Source organism: Maniola jurtina, chromosome 27 (assembly GCF_905333055.1).
Source record: "Maniola jurtina chromosome 27, ilManJurt1.1, whole genome shotgun sequence".
Taxonomy (NCBI): domain Eukaryota; kingdom Metazoa; phylum Arthropoda; class Insecta; order Lepidoptera; family Nymphalidae; genus Maniola; species Maniola jurtina.
In genome coordinates, this window is record NC_060055.1 from 4,088,553 (window position 1) to 4,102,014 (window position 13,462).

At 37.7% G+C, this 13,462-nt stretch overlaps 1 protein-coding gene across 13 annotated transcripts in view; it reads left to right on the forward strand.

The window, feature by feature from the left end:
- The window catches only part of LOC123879025 (probable nuclear hormone receptor HR3), a 156,521-nt gene that overhangs the window by 115,301 nt on the left and 27,758 nt on the right, over positions 1-13,462 (forward strand). The window lies entirely within an intron of this gene.

Here is a 13,462-nt window from a genome sequence, read left to right on the forward strand (position 1 = left end):
GAATAAAATCAATAACGCCCCAGACTAAAAGTTATATAACTCAAACGAGGTTTAACACTTAGCTAACTTTAACCGCAAAAAATAAGAGGCTTAGGTCTGAGTCTAGTTTGACTTCTTTATTTTATTAACCCCCGACCCAAAAAGAGGGGTGTTATAAGTTTGACGTATGTATCTGTGTATCTGTGTATCTGTCTGTGGCATCGTAGCGCCTAAACGAATGAACCGATTTTAATTTACTTTTTTTTGTTTGAAAGGTGGCTTGATCGAGAGTGTTCTTAGCTATAATCCAAGAAAATCGGTTCAGCCGTTTAAAAGTTATCAGCTCTTTTCTAGTTTTCTTGTAGAAAAGAAGGTTAGATAACCCTTAGGTTCATAATATTCAAGTGTCAATTGACAAATGTCAAGCTGTCAAGATGGACGTTGCCTAGATATACATAATTATTTATTTGAAAATGATTTGTCGGGGGTGTTGAAAATTTTTAATTTATACTTGTCTAGCTTTTCACAATAAAAGCTTTCTTACTTAGTCTATAATACTAATATATAAAAGGAATTACTGACTGACTGACTGATCTATCAAAGCACAGCTCAAACTATTGGACGGATCGGGTTGGATCTTAGGCCACATCATCACTTTCCATCAGGTGTGATTGTGGTCAAGCGCTTGCCTATAATGAATTAAAAAAACCCCTATCATTATGAGATTTATGGACATGCAACAGTAAATGATATGATGTAGAGTTAAGAGGGGTCTTTCCGTCACTTGCTCCATACAAACGTAGTTCCAATTTCATTTGAATATTAAGCAACCAAAGTCCAGGAAATTTTGCAGACATATTCTAGAAACTAATATCTGTGCTTGTGGTGTTTTAGACTTTTCTAAAAATGTAGTTTTAAAATTACAGGGGCTCAAAGATTTGTATGTGAATTTTTAAGACCGCATAACTTTGAAACCGAATATTTTAACGGAAATCTGGAAAACCACGGGCATAGATATTAGTTTCTAAAATATGTCTGCTTTCATGGACTTTGGTTGCTTAACATTCAAATGAAATTGGGACTACGATTGTATGGAGTAAGTGACGGAGAGAGCCCTGTTAAACCACTGATTAGGTTTAACGTCAATTTAATAAATCCAAAGTTCTTCCTATCAATATCAATACTATTTGTTTATTAGTTTGTTTGTTTTGTTATCGTTAATTACAGTATAATATGCGTAAGTTATACCTACTTATTTATGTTAAGCAATAAAAAATATTATCGTGAGAGACCACTTGTTATGTACATAACTTAATGCCAGTACTGGAAAGCATAAAAAATATAAGTAAAAATACCTGGTTTATAAAAAACAAAACATTTGTGTACTAGTAAAGAGCTTTTTAACCGAATTTCAAAAAGAAGTATGTATTATGTTCTTAAGTCGGTGCTTATTTGCCAAAAACTTTTCAAAATATGCTTTAGTTTTCTTCGCTTAATATGATCCTATATTGGTACTAGTACTTAAAACATAAAAAAAGTAAATCTTTTTTTTTCTCTCTCGTCTGGCTTTACAAAGATTAGCCAATGTCAAGTTTGTAGTTATTTGTAAGAAGTTAGTTAAACTATACAAGTATGGATCCCGTCTGTGCCGGCGCTCGCCGACACACGCACGACACCCCCTTAGAACGCTTTCCAGTCAGTTTTAACAAAAAAATAACACTCCAAAAAGGCAGAGCACGCCCGCCATGCCAACACCAACACAGACGAAGTCCAAAGCAAATCTTATCTATTAGATCTTAATTAATTTTTGATTCACCAAAAAACTATTCTGTTGCCAATATTTTTTGAAAAAAGAAATTTTTCATAAAAACTATAACTAATTAGACAGTTTAAACTTTTTAAATCCTCTTATATAGTTAAGTAGGTCTCAAATTACCTCCAAAATTGTTTGTCCCAAAAACTAAAACTATTGACAATTAGTTCATTATCGGTGCTCTCAAATCGCTAATGTGCCCCAGATTTTTCCACCAAGTTTTCCTTTGTCCACTATTCGGGTTAATTGCACGCAAATTTGGGTTAAAATGACAATTTATGTTAACTACGTCATGATTATAGGGAATTTTTGGCATGAATCATATTTTTTTAAGCTGACAGCCAGGGTCGGCTCACCTCAGCCCGTGTAGTCCCGCTGTCCCCGTCCCCGTTAACGGGTACAGCGGGAATTGAATAAAATTATTAAATACTTATCCCGTTGTCCCCTTTCTCTGACCCCGTTTAACGGGGACAGCGGTATTTCAATAATATTATAAAGGCGAAAGTTTGTATGTGTGTGTGTGTGTGTGTGTGTGTGTGTGTGTGTGTGTGTATATGTTTGTTACTCCTTCACGCAAAAACTACTGGACGGATTGGGCTGAAATTTAGAATGGAGATAGATTATACCCTGGATTAGCACATAGGCTACTTTTTATTCCGGAAAATCAAAAAGTTCCCACGGGATTTTTAAAAACCTACATCCACGCGAACGAAGTCGCGGGCATCAGCTAGTGAATAATATTATTGGAAATTAAATCCCGTTGTCCCCGTTTGTAGCGCCGGGGTGCAATCAATACCTTGGCGCCCTCTAGAAGGCGCGATCAAAATGGAATTCTTACAGTTATATCTACACCAATGATCGGAAATTCGGGTGCAAATGATATACAGTTATAAATGACTAGCTGATGCCCGCGACTTCGTTCGCGTGGATGTAGATTTTTTAAAATTCCCGTGGGAACTCTTTGATTTTCCGGGATAAAAAGTAGCCTATGTGCTAATCCAGGGTATAATCTATCTCCATTCTCAGCCCAATCCGTCCAGTAGTTTTTGCATGAAGGAGTAACAAACATACACACACACACACACACACACACACACACACACATATACAACCTTTCTCCTTTATAATATTGGCAGCAATAGCCCATTTACTTGACTTGCGGTGTTCCAGCAACTCAATTATATTCTGTAACTTATATATTATATAGCTAAGTATAACACTTATTTCAGTGAACGAGTTACCTGACTTACATTTCAGGCTCTCTCTCTGTGAGGAAATGACTTTTATTAGAACAAAAGTGTAAATTAAAAATTTATAACACCCCCGACAAGTGAAGGTTACAGTAACTAGAAAAGAGCTGATAACTTTCAAACGGCTGAACCGATTTTCTTGGATTATAGCTAAGAAAACTCCCGATCAAGCTACCTTTCAAACAAAAAAAACTAATTTAAAATTGGTTCATAGTTTAGGAGCTACGATGCCACAGACAGATACACAGATACACACGTCAAACTTATAACACCCCTCTTTTTGGGGCGGGGGTTAAAAAATGTGCTCATGACTACCTTAGGACCTCCTTAAAATATTTCACAAAACTCTTCCATACAAAATTAAACCGTAAAGTAATGTGCCGTTAAATACACTTTCGAGTAAATTAAGATGCGTTTATGACGTTACGAATTCAGAAGTGGTAATGCACGTGCGAGATTCGTGGGGTGAACGCACTTGACACAATTTGCACTTTGACTCGCGGTGTTACTCAATCGTTTTACAAACGTCCGTAGCTGCAGTGGGTCCATTGAAAATAAAATTATGTTAATGATTTTCTTTTGTTTGTTTTTAGTACTTTTTGGAGTTGTTTTTGATGTCTTTCTCTTAACTAAATCTAAAGGATATTAATATGAATCTTTTTCTCTGTAGTATTGCTAAAAAAGGTTTCTAAAATTAATCTATACTAATAAATAAAATCGAAGTGTCTGTCTGTAATTTCGAAATAACTACCTCATAAGTCATATGGTTATTTGAACGATACCATAACTGAATCACACATTTTAAAATTCTTTGTCTGTCTGTCCGTCTGTCTGTTTGAACGGGCTAATATTCGGAACGGCTGAACCGATTTTGACGGGATTTTCACAGATAAGTAGAGGATTGGCCAGGGAGTAACATAGGCTACTTTCTATCGCACAAATTGCACATCCAATAGCACAGCCAATCTTAAAAACAATCGTACAACTAATCGCACCACAATACGCACAACAAATCACACAACCAGTCAGGCAACTAATCGCTCAACCGGTCGTACAACTAATCGCCCATCCAGTCGTACAACCAGTCGTATAACTAATCGCCCAACCAGTCGTACAACCAGTCGTACAACCAAACGCCTAACCAGTCGTAGAACCAGTCGTACAACTAATCGCACAACAAGTTGTATAACATCGCACAACCAATCGCACAAGTGATCGCACTACCAACCGAACTACCAATCGCTCAATCAATCGTACAGCCAATCGCACAAGAAATAGCGCTGCTTATTGGCGCCATTTTTTGCATAGACATAGTCGAGGGCTTAAAAAGTGATACAGGCTACTTTTCCTTCCAAAAAAAACAAACAGTTCCCGCAGGATAGCATGCTACAACACATGATAACTTAAGCATTGCACCAAAAATATTGTAACAAACCTCAATTATTATTTAAAGCTTGAGTCACGCGAGCGAAGCCGCGGGTGATAGCTAGTTTTAAAATAAAACCTCTAAAATTTTAGTGCTACTCTACAAATTTGAACACAATAGCCTCAAGACTGGCACAGAAAGTCACGAGGTTTGTCAGTTTTATGTTTGTCTGTCCTTTTCTAATTACATTGATATGAAAAAGATGCGAGTAGTGTGATAGTGTGCGTGAGAGTATCGGGAATTAGAATTGATGATTTGTGTCAAATTATTTTGTTGACACTACTGAAAGATGTCTCTTCGTTCCGAGTTGGAAATGATGAAAATCAAGTTGTTTATGGAACAGGCAATCGCAGGTCTAGTGTACTTGTATTAGTAGAGGTCAGTGGGCAGCATGACGTTTAGTTGTTATTCACAACACAATAAACTCAAACTTTGCAAAAAGAGAATAATTATCATATGTTTATAATAAACTAGCTGATGCCCGCGACTTAGTTCGCGTGGAGACCTATAGGTTTTTTAAAATCCCGTGGGAACTCATTGATTTTCCGGGATAAAAAGTAGCCTATGTGTTAATCCAGCGTATAATCTATCTTAATTCCAAATTTCAGCCAAATCCGTCCAGTAGGTTTTGCGTGAAAGAGTAACATCCATACATACAAACTTTCGTGTTTATAATATTAGCAGGATTATCATATTACTAGCCGATGCCCGCGACTTCGCCCGCGTGGATTTAGGTTTTTTGAAATTCCGTGGGAACTCTTTGATTTTCCGGGATAAAAAGTAGCCTATGTGCTAATCCAGGATATTATCTATCTCCATTCCAAATTTCAGCCAAATCCGTTCAGTAGTTTTTGCGTGAATGAGTAACAAACATACACACACACACACACACACACACACATACAAACTTTCGCCTTTATAATATTAGTGTGATTAATAATAATAGGTATAACAACTCGTACAAAAGAAAGTTAATTTAACGAAGTAACGAAAAATTCTGATAACAAGTCATTGACTGCAGGTCATTGACCCGTGACGTGACGTCACAGTTGTCTCCACTATTGGGGACATGCTCCAAATTACTCTGACACAAATACCTACACCTATACGGCCTTACTTTAACGTTGTTTAACGGGTGAATAGTTAAAGTTTGAACACGGATTTCTCTCTGTCATCGTATCTCAGGAGTGATACGCTAACTCAGGGTGAGATCTATAGAGCACGCTCTGCCTTTGCTTAGACTTAAGACAGAGTTAAAACGAGACAGAGCTATATCTCTCACATAAATCTGTCTCGTTTTAACTCAATCTTAAGTCATAGCAAATTCGAAGTGCGCTTTATAGATTTCAGCCTCAGTGTCTAACACTGAATGATAACCATCGACAGTTCTTCTTCTTCTTCTTCTTCTCTCTGGGCTGGTTTCCGCACTTAAACGTTTCCGTCTGTTGTGCGCGCGTTGCCCCTCCCCGCCAAAGTGTTCACTCCAGCCATCCAAGCTCGCTCCAGAAGCCGAGTAGACCGTCCAGGTTGCCGAAGGCTTCATGAAGTGAGGCTGGGGATCCCAGATGGCGTTCTCGATGTTCTGCCACGCTCGTACACTCCAGGAGCACGTGCGTTTCATCGACCTCCATGCCACCGACAGTTATTTTTTGTGCCGATTCGAAGCGCTCCTCCATCACCGAGCATACCGGTCATTTGTGTCAATACCGTTGACACAAGTGACCAGTATTATGGGCTCGGGTCTCCCTATAGATATAACTAGCTGATGCCCGCGACTTTGTTCGCGTGGAATAGGTTTTTAAAAAATCCCGTGGGAACTCTTTGATTTTCCGAGATTAAAAGTAGCCTATGTGCTAATCCAGGGTAGTAGGTAGAAGGAGTAACAAACATACACACATACACACAAACTTTCGCCTTTATAATATGTGACGTGTGATAGTGTGAAGTGAGATAGTGTGATGTGATAGTGTGATGTGATGAATCTCCTGTTCAGGCCACATTTAAGGCCGATTCACACCAAGCACGTACACGTGACACGTGCGTAGTGACGCGCGTGAATCCGTAGACATAACTGCACGCATTACGTCTACGCGAACTTTCAAGCCACGCAAGCGGTATGCCATGTCTCATACAGTTCCATACATTACAACGCAATGGCACGCGCTACGGCTACGCTTACGTAGCCTGTGTGAACGAGCTGTAATTAAGGTTAACGTCAATGCCCAAAATCGCCAAATTATCGCGAAAATGGTTGTAAAGTTTAGAAATCCTTTTGTAGACAGAATCTACGGCGTGTCACTCTCCAGGTCTTTGACTATACCCATAGAAAAAAATCTCATCGATTCATTGCGACGTGATTGAAGGACAAATCAACCAACAAACAAACAAACACACTGTTGCATTCAAGGTAGTGGTGGTTAATGGTAGGCAATAGGCACTTAGGTACAAGTGTAAATTAAAAATTTATAACACCCCCGACAAGTGAAGGTTACAGTAACTAGAAAAGAGCTGATAACTTTCAAACGGCTGAACCGATTTTCTTGGGTTATAGCTAAGAACACTCGATCAAGCCACCTTTCAAACAAAAAAAAACTAAATTAAAATCGGTTCATTAGTTTAGGAGCTACGATGCCACAGACAGATACACACGTCAAACTTATAAGACCCCTCTTTTTGGGTCAGGGGTATTAAATGAAAAATGATGCAAAGTTCATTAACCCCGTGACGTCACGGCCGCGTCACTGCAAGTTACGTTCATTTTCGATCGCAATAGCCGCTTGTACGATATTGGGTCATTGTCGTTATTGTATGTTGCAACACTCATACCTACCTACCTATACCCTCTACCGTTTGTAGGACATACTCGTCTATGTAGGTCCTCTTTTTTTTTCTCTCTCTCGTCTGGCTTTACAAAGATGAGCCAATGTCAAGTTTGTAGTTATTTGTAACAAGTTAGTTAAACTATACAAGTATGGACCCCGTCTGTACCGGCGCTCGCCGACATACGCACGGCACCCCCTTAGAGCGCTTTCCAGTCAGTTTTAACAAAAAAAACACTCCAAAAAGGCAGAGCACGCCCGCCAGCTAACCGACACAGACGAAGTCCCTATGTAGGTCTTGTCTTCATACCTAACCTCTAACTTATACCTTTTTAGGGATCCGTAACTTTAAAGGAAAAACGGAAACCTTATAGGATCACTTTGTTGTTCGTCGTGTCTGTCAAGAAAACCTATAGGGTACTTCCCGTTGATATAGAGTCGAGTTTGGCTGGTAGGTCTTTTGGCACAAGTAAAGGAAAAAATCTGAACCGTGAATTTGTGGTTACATCACATAAAAAAATGTGTTTCAATTTTCAAAGTAAGATAACTATACGAAGTGGGGTATCATACGAAAGGGTTTTACCTGTACATTCTAAAACAGATTTTTGTTTATTTTTATACATAATTTTTTTTTTTTTGTTTTTGTTTTATCGTGCAAAATGTCGGAAAAAATACCCGAGTACGGAACTCTCGGTGCGTGAGTCTGACTCGCGCTTGGCCGGTTTTCTAATATTTGTATGGATTAGTATGGATTATTATTATTATCGTCTTTTCCTTATATATCGGGTTGTTTAAATGTAATCGTATGTTCACCTCATGTTACAACACAGCGCAAACGTCCTTGCCTCGTCGCATCATTGACCGGTGTTGCGTTGCGACATCAAAAAGACCCAGTTTAAATCAGGCATGGGTGTTCCAAAATTAAATTATGCATCTTTCTGTGCTGTCATGTTTTAATTTTAATTTGTGCATGATACAATTCTATGGTCATTTATCTTCTTTAAGTATCTATGGTATTAATAATGGCAGATAGAAGTGGTCTACAGATTGGATACTACCTGACGCCTCTGACTTCGTTCGCGAGAACTATACAAATTTCGAACCCCTATTTTACCCACTTAGGGGTTGAATTTTCAAAAATCCTTTCTTAGTGGGTATCCGTGTCATAATAGCTATCTTCATGCCTTTCTGCCCGATCCGTCGAGTATTTCCGATTGCCATCTTGACCTATCGCGAAGTATAGATACTCGATTCTCTGAGGGAAGGGAGACAGTAAACACCATCAATTCAGGTTCAATGACCTAGACGTCCACGACAGCTGATCTTTAGCCAAAACTAAATATAATACCTACCTACCTACACATACATACACGATCGTTGTAAACACAGCAATAAAACACTAAAAAATATTTTTTTTACGTTTTTTTTAACTTCATTTCTATTATTATGAAGATCTGTTAGAAATGTTCGCGACTTTGTCCGCTTGGACTGTTTCAAACCCCTATTTTACCCCGTCAGGGGTTTAATTTTTTAAAAATCTACGTCATATTATCATACCAGCCGATTCCCGCGACTTCACCCACGTGGATTAAGGGTTTTTAGAATTCCCGTGGGAACTCTGATTTTTCGGGATAAAAAGTAGCCCATGTGCTAATCCGGGATATTATCTATCTCCATTCCAAATTTCAGCCAAATCCGTTTAGCAGTTTTTGCGTGAAGGAGTAACAAACATACACACACATACACACAAATTTTCGCCTTTATAATATTAGTGTGATAGTGTGATTATGAAGATTTCTTAGGAATGTCCGCGACTTCGTCCACGTGGTCTGTTTCAAACCCCTATTTTACCCCCTTAGGGGTTTAATTTTTTAAAATCTACGTCATATTATTATCATATAGCGATCCGTCCAGTAGTTTGAGTTGTGCGTTGACAGATCAATCCGTCAGCCACCTTTTCATTTTATACCTATTATACTTATCTGGATAAAGTTTCGGGCATCGTCTAGTCTAGGTCTAGATTAGAACAATCCCTATATTGATTTATTATCTAAATTTTTTTTTAAAACTTTCAATCGTAAAACTTTAAAAAGCATCCTAAAAAACTATTGTAAGAAGCGAGAACTATTCATTCGAATTTCGAAGCCAAAGGACGACACCGCTTTGCTGGCTAATCGAAATCTAATTGCTTTTGGAATTTGACCTCTATATCATATAAGAATAGGAGCTATGCAATAAATATTGGATAGACAAAGTTGATGTTGCTCGGTATACGTTTAGTTCGGACATTCGAGGGCGTTCACCCGTGAAACTGTTACAGGGATGTCGATAAAGAATACGTCTAAAAAGGTTAGAGCCGATTGCGGGAGCGATATTTTGAAAAAAAAAATTGACCTCATGCTCCAATATTCCGATATCACGTACTTAAGTTGTTGTATTCCCGAAACAGCATTTTTCAATAGTATCGTAACAAGACATTCAAATGCCATTTTGATTTTTTTTTAATCTGTACCTAGTCACACTCGCGCCATCAAGACGAATCTGATGATGTATCATATTTTATCAAAATCAGTTGAACCGTTTGAGTAGCTACGAGCGGATATATGAACGAAAATACGCACATACATACAGGGCAAACACAAAACCCTCCTTTTGGGCTTCACGGCAGTTGGATGTAAAGAAGAAACGATGTTTTACGCCTTCCGTCATCTTTTGAGAAATACAACAAGCATTTTTTTATTTTGAAAGCGTAAAATAAATAAAATAGACGTTACTATTTTAAAAACGTCCGGCACTTTTGTAGCTTGCAACAGATTACGTGAGGGGTATCGATTTATCTAAAACGTGGATACTTAAATACAGCCTGATCCACAAATTCAAGTTGGGCTATGAAGAGGGCTATTTTAGGAGGACAAAATCTGGAACTAGAAAGGCACCACGACAGTTAGAAAACTTTTAGCAAAACTTTGAGGCTTCACCTAAATAACGGTAGGCGTCAAATGCTACCCACATTTGACGCTAGGTAGGCTATGAAACGACTAGTTATCTTTACTTCATATCAACCCCAACTTCAATCGGTTTGTAGGGTTCCGTAACTCAAAATGAAAAAAGGAACCCTTATAGGATCACTTTGTTGTCTGTCTGTTTGTCGTATTTGTCAAGAAACCTATGGGATACTTTCAGTTGCCCTAGAATCATATAATTTGCTAGGTAGGTAGGTCTTATAGCATGCTAGTAAAGGAAAAATACAAAAACCGTGAATTTGTGGTTACATCACAAAAAATTATTGAATTGTATTCATGAACTAATAATAATAATTAGCATTTTGAACTTTCAGAGTAAGATTACTATACTAAGAAGGGTATCTATCATATGAAAGGGCTTTCCTACACATTCTAAAACAGATTTTTATTTATTTGTATGCATAATAGTTCTTGATTTAAACAAAAAAAATTCGAAAAAATACGAATGTACTGTCATACTTTTAGTCTGGCTCGCACTTGGCCGGTTTTTCCAAGTATTGCCACTTCAGCTTTGCAAGTCGCAACCCGTTGAGTTATGTAAGGAGTTAGGTTTATTTTTTTTATTCACTGTAGGCAAGCGCTCGACCACAATCACACCTGATGGAAAGTGATGATGTGGTCTAAGATCGGACGCGTTTGCCTATTATATTAAGGTCCTTCATAAAGGTTCTTTATTTAGCCAAAAAAATTGCCAACCCTAGCAAATCCCATACCAGTTAGACAACCTAGCTCCTATCTTCTTAACAATAGGGTTCAATCTCGCATGATAACATTAGGATATACAAGTCCGTTAGATTAAAATTCAAATTCGACGCTCGGATTTGGTCTAAGGTCAGTGACCTGTGACGTAGGCATGTGGGTGTGTATTGTACTGATAAGGAGTAAAGTAGGTATTTTATCTCTGTTTATATTGATTAGTATTACTATTACGTTATTATGGAATGTATGAAATTTTTCATGAATGAAACTTTATTAGTCTAATCTATTAAATATATAAAAGGATAACTCAAAATTAAAAAAAACCCCGACACAAAAAACCTCTGTAAGAAAAGTAGAAAAGAACTTTCAAACGGCTGAACCGATTTTCTTCGATTATAGATAGCTAAGAACACACTCGATCAAGCCACCTTCCAAACAAAAAAAAAAACTAAATTACAATCGGTTCATTCGTTTAAGAGCTACGATGCCACAGACAGATACACAGATACACACGTCATACTTATCACACCCCTCTTTTTGGGTAGGGGGTTAAAAATAGGTACTATTATACACCTTTTGATTGTCCGATTTGTTAGATTTGAAAGACGATATAGTGGTGATAATTAATAACGTAAACTTAAAACTAAAGTTACGAGGGTTCCAAACGCGCCCAAGTCTGAGAAGAGCCCACAACAAACTCAGCCGGGTATTCAAAATTAAATTCAAAGATTTTACTCATTGCCTCTGCCAGAAATCGAACCCGAGACCTCCCGCTTATAAAACCACAGCGCTCACCATTGTGTCAGTTTCTTAGCTACTCTTCTCTATTACATTTGAAAAAAAAATCAATAGGCTGAATAAATTTCAACCTTCGCCCGTAAAAAAAGCTGGCCACATTGTCATTGACATATTAACTTGGAATTATCTGTTGCATAATTTAAAATTGGAACCGTAAGCCACGCCCGAATTCCAACCCCGGTGACGTCATCGAACGTGCTACGACTCCGGGCGGGGTCGCTGACCTGTGACGTCACGATCAGCTGACCGGGTGCATATCTTGCGTCTCTTTCTGATTGGGATTGTCCATATTACGTTTTCAATGTCTACTAAAGACTAAGGTGTTATGTATTGCAGAGTAATAACCTTAAGATACTTACAAGACTCTTATTAACCGACAACCCAAAAAGAGGAGTGTTATAAGTTTGACGTGTGTATCTGTCTGTGGGATCGTGGGTCCTAAACGAATGAACCGATTTTGATTTGGTTTTTTTTTGTTAGAAAGGTGGCTTGATCGAGTGTTCTTAGCTATAATCCAAGAAAATCGGTTCAGCCGTTTGAAGATTATTAGCTTTTTCTAGTTTTCTTATTAGAAATACCATCCCGGCATTAGAATAGAAGCCCGGTTATTACTATCCGACCAATACATATTAATATCTAGCCTAATTCTAATAAGGCCAAAGCTCTTATAAGGTGATTCAAGATATTATAGTATGGTTTAAAAAGCGTTTAGTAAAAATAAATAAAAATTTAAAAAACCTTGATACAAAAACCTCTAAAAAGTAAAATAATAATAAGTAAGTGTGTATTGGCCCTTCAAGTTTAATATAAATAGTTAAGTTTTTATCCAAACGCTCTTTGCTAAAGATAACAGAAACTATTCTTTCTACAAAGGATAACTATCATATATGTAGTCCAGTCATTTCGTGCTCAATAAGGGGCTTATCTGGAAAGTTTGCCGGGAGTTTTGCAAATTAGTGGTTTTATAGATTTCGGCGTGCTCTTTCCGAATTTTCATTTTGCCACCTCGTATCTTTGCCGCTCGCGCCGCCATCTTGGAAAAATGGCGTCCAAAAACAGTTTTTTAACCGACTTCCAAAAAGGAGGAAGTTTTCAATTGGTCGGAATCTTTTTTTTCACGATAACTTAATAATAATTAGTTTAATAGTAGTTTCTGTAAGTCATTATACAATTTTACAAACTGAAGTTAACATTTTTAGTTTTTTTCTCGCTTGGTGTATAATTATATTATATTTGTATAGATCTAGAATTCTGTGTCTATTTCCCAACATTTTACAGTTTCCTCTACGCCCGCCATTCCTTACGGTAACAAAGGCCCTTTTGTTTTATCCGTGAATGGCAAATGATTGTGGGTAGGTCTATAAAAAACGCAAATTTAATTTGTCACGCCTTTCTAATTAACATTGTTATTTGTTTTGAAACTAGCAGCTTCCTCTTTTAACTGTGTCGGTTAGATTTTGACTGATAGTTCAAAATTGGCGGTTTGACCTGATTTTATTTCATTTTTAGAGTTCCGTACCTCAAAAGGAAAAAGGAACCTTTATAGGATCACTTCATTGTCTGTCTGTCTGTCTGTCCTTCTGTTGTGTTTGTCAAGAAAACCTATAGGGTACTTTCCTTTGACCTAGAATCATGTTTGGCACGTGGATAGGTGT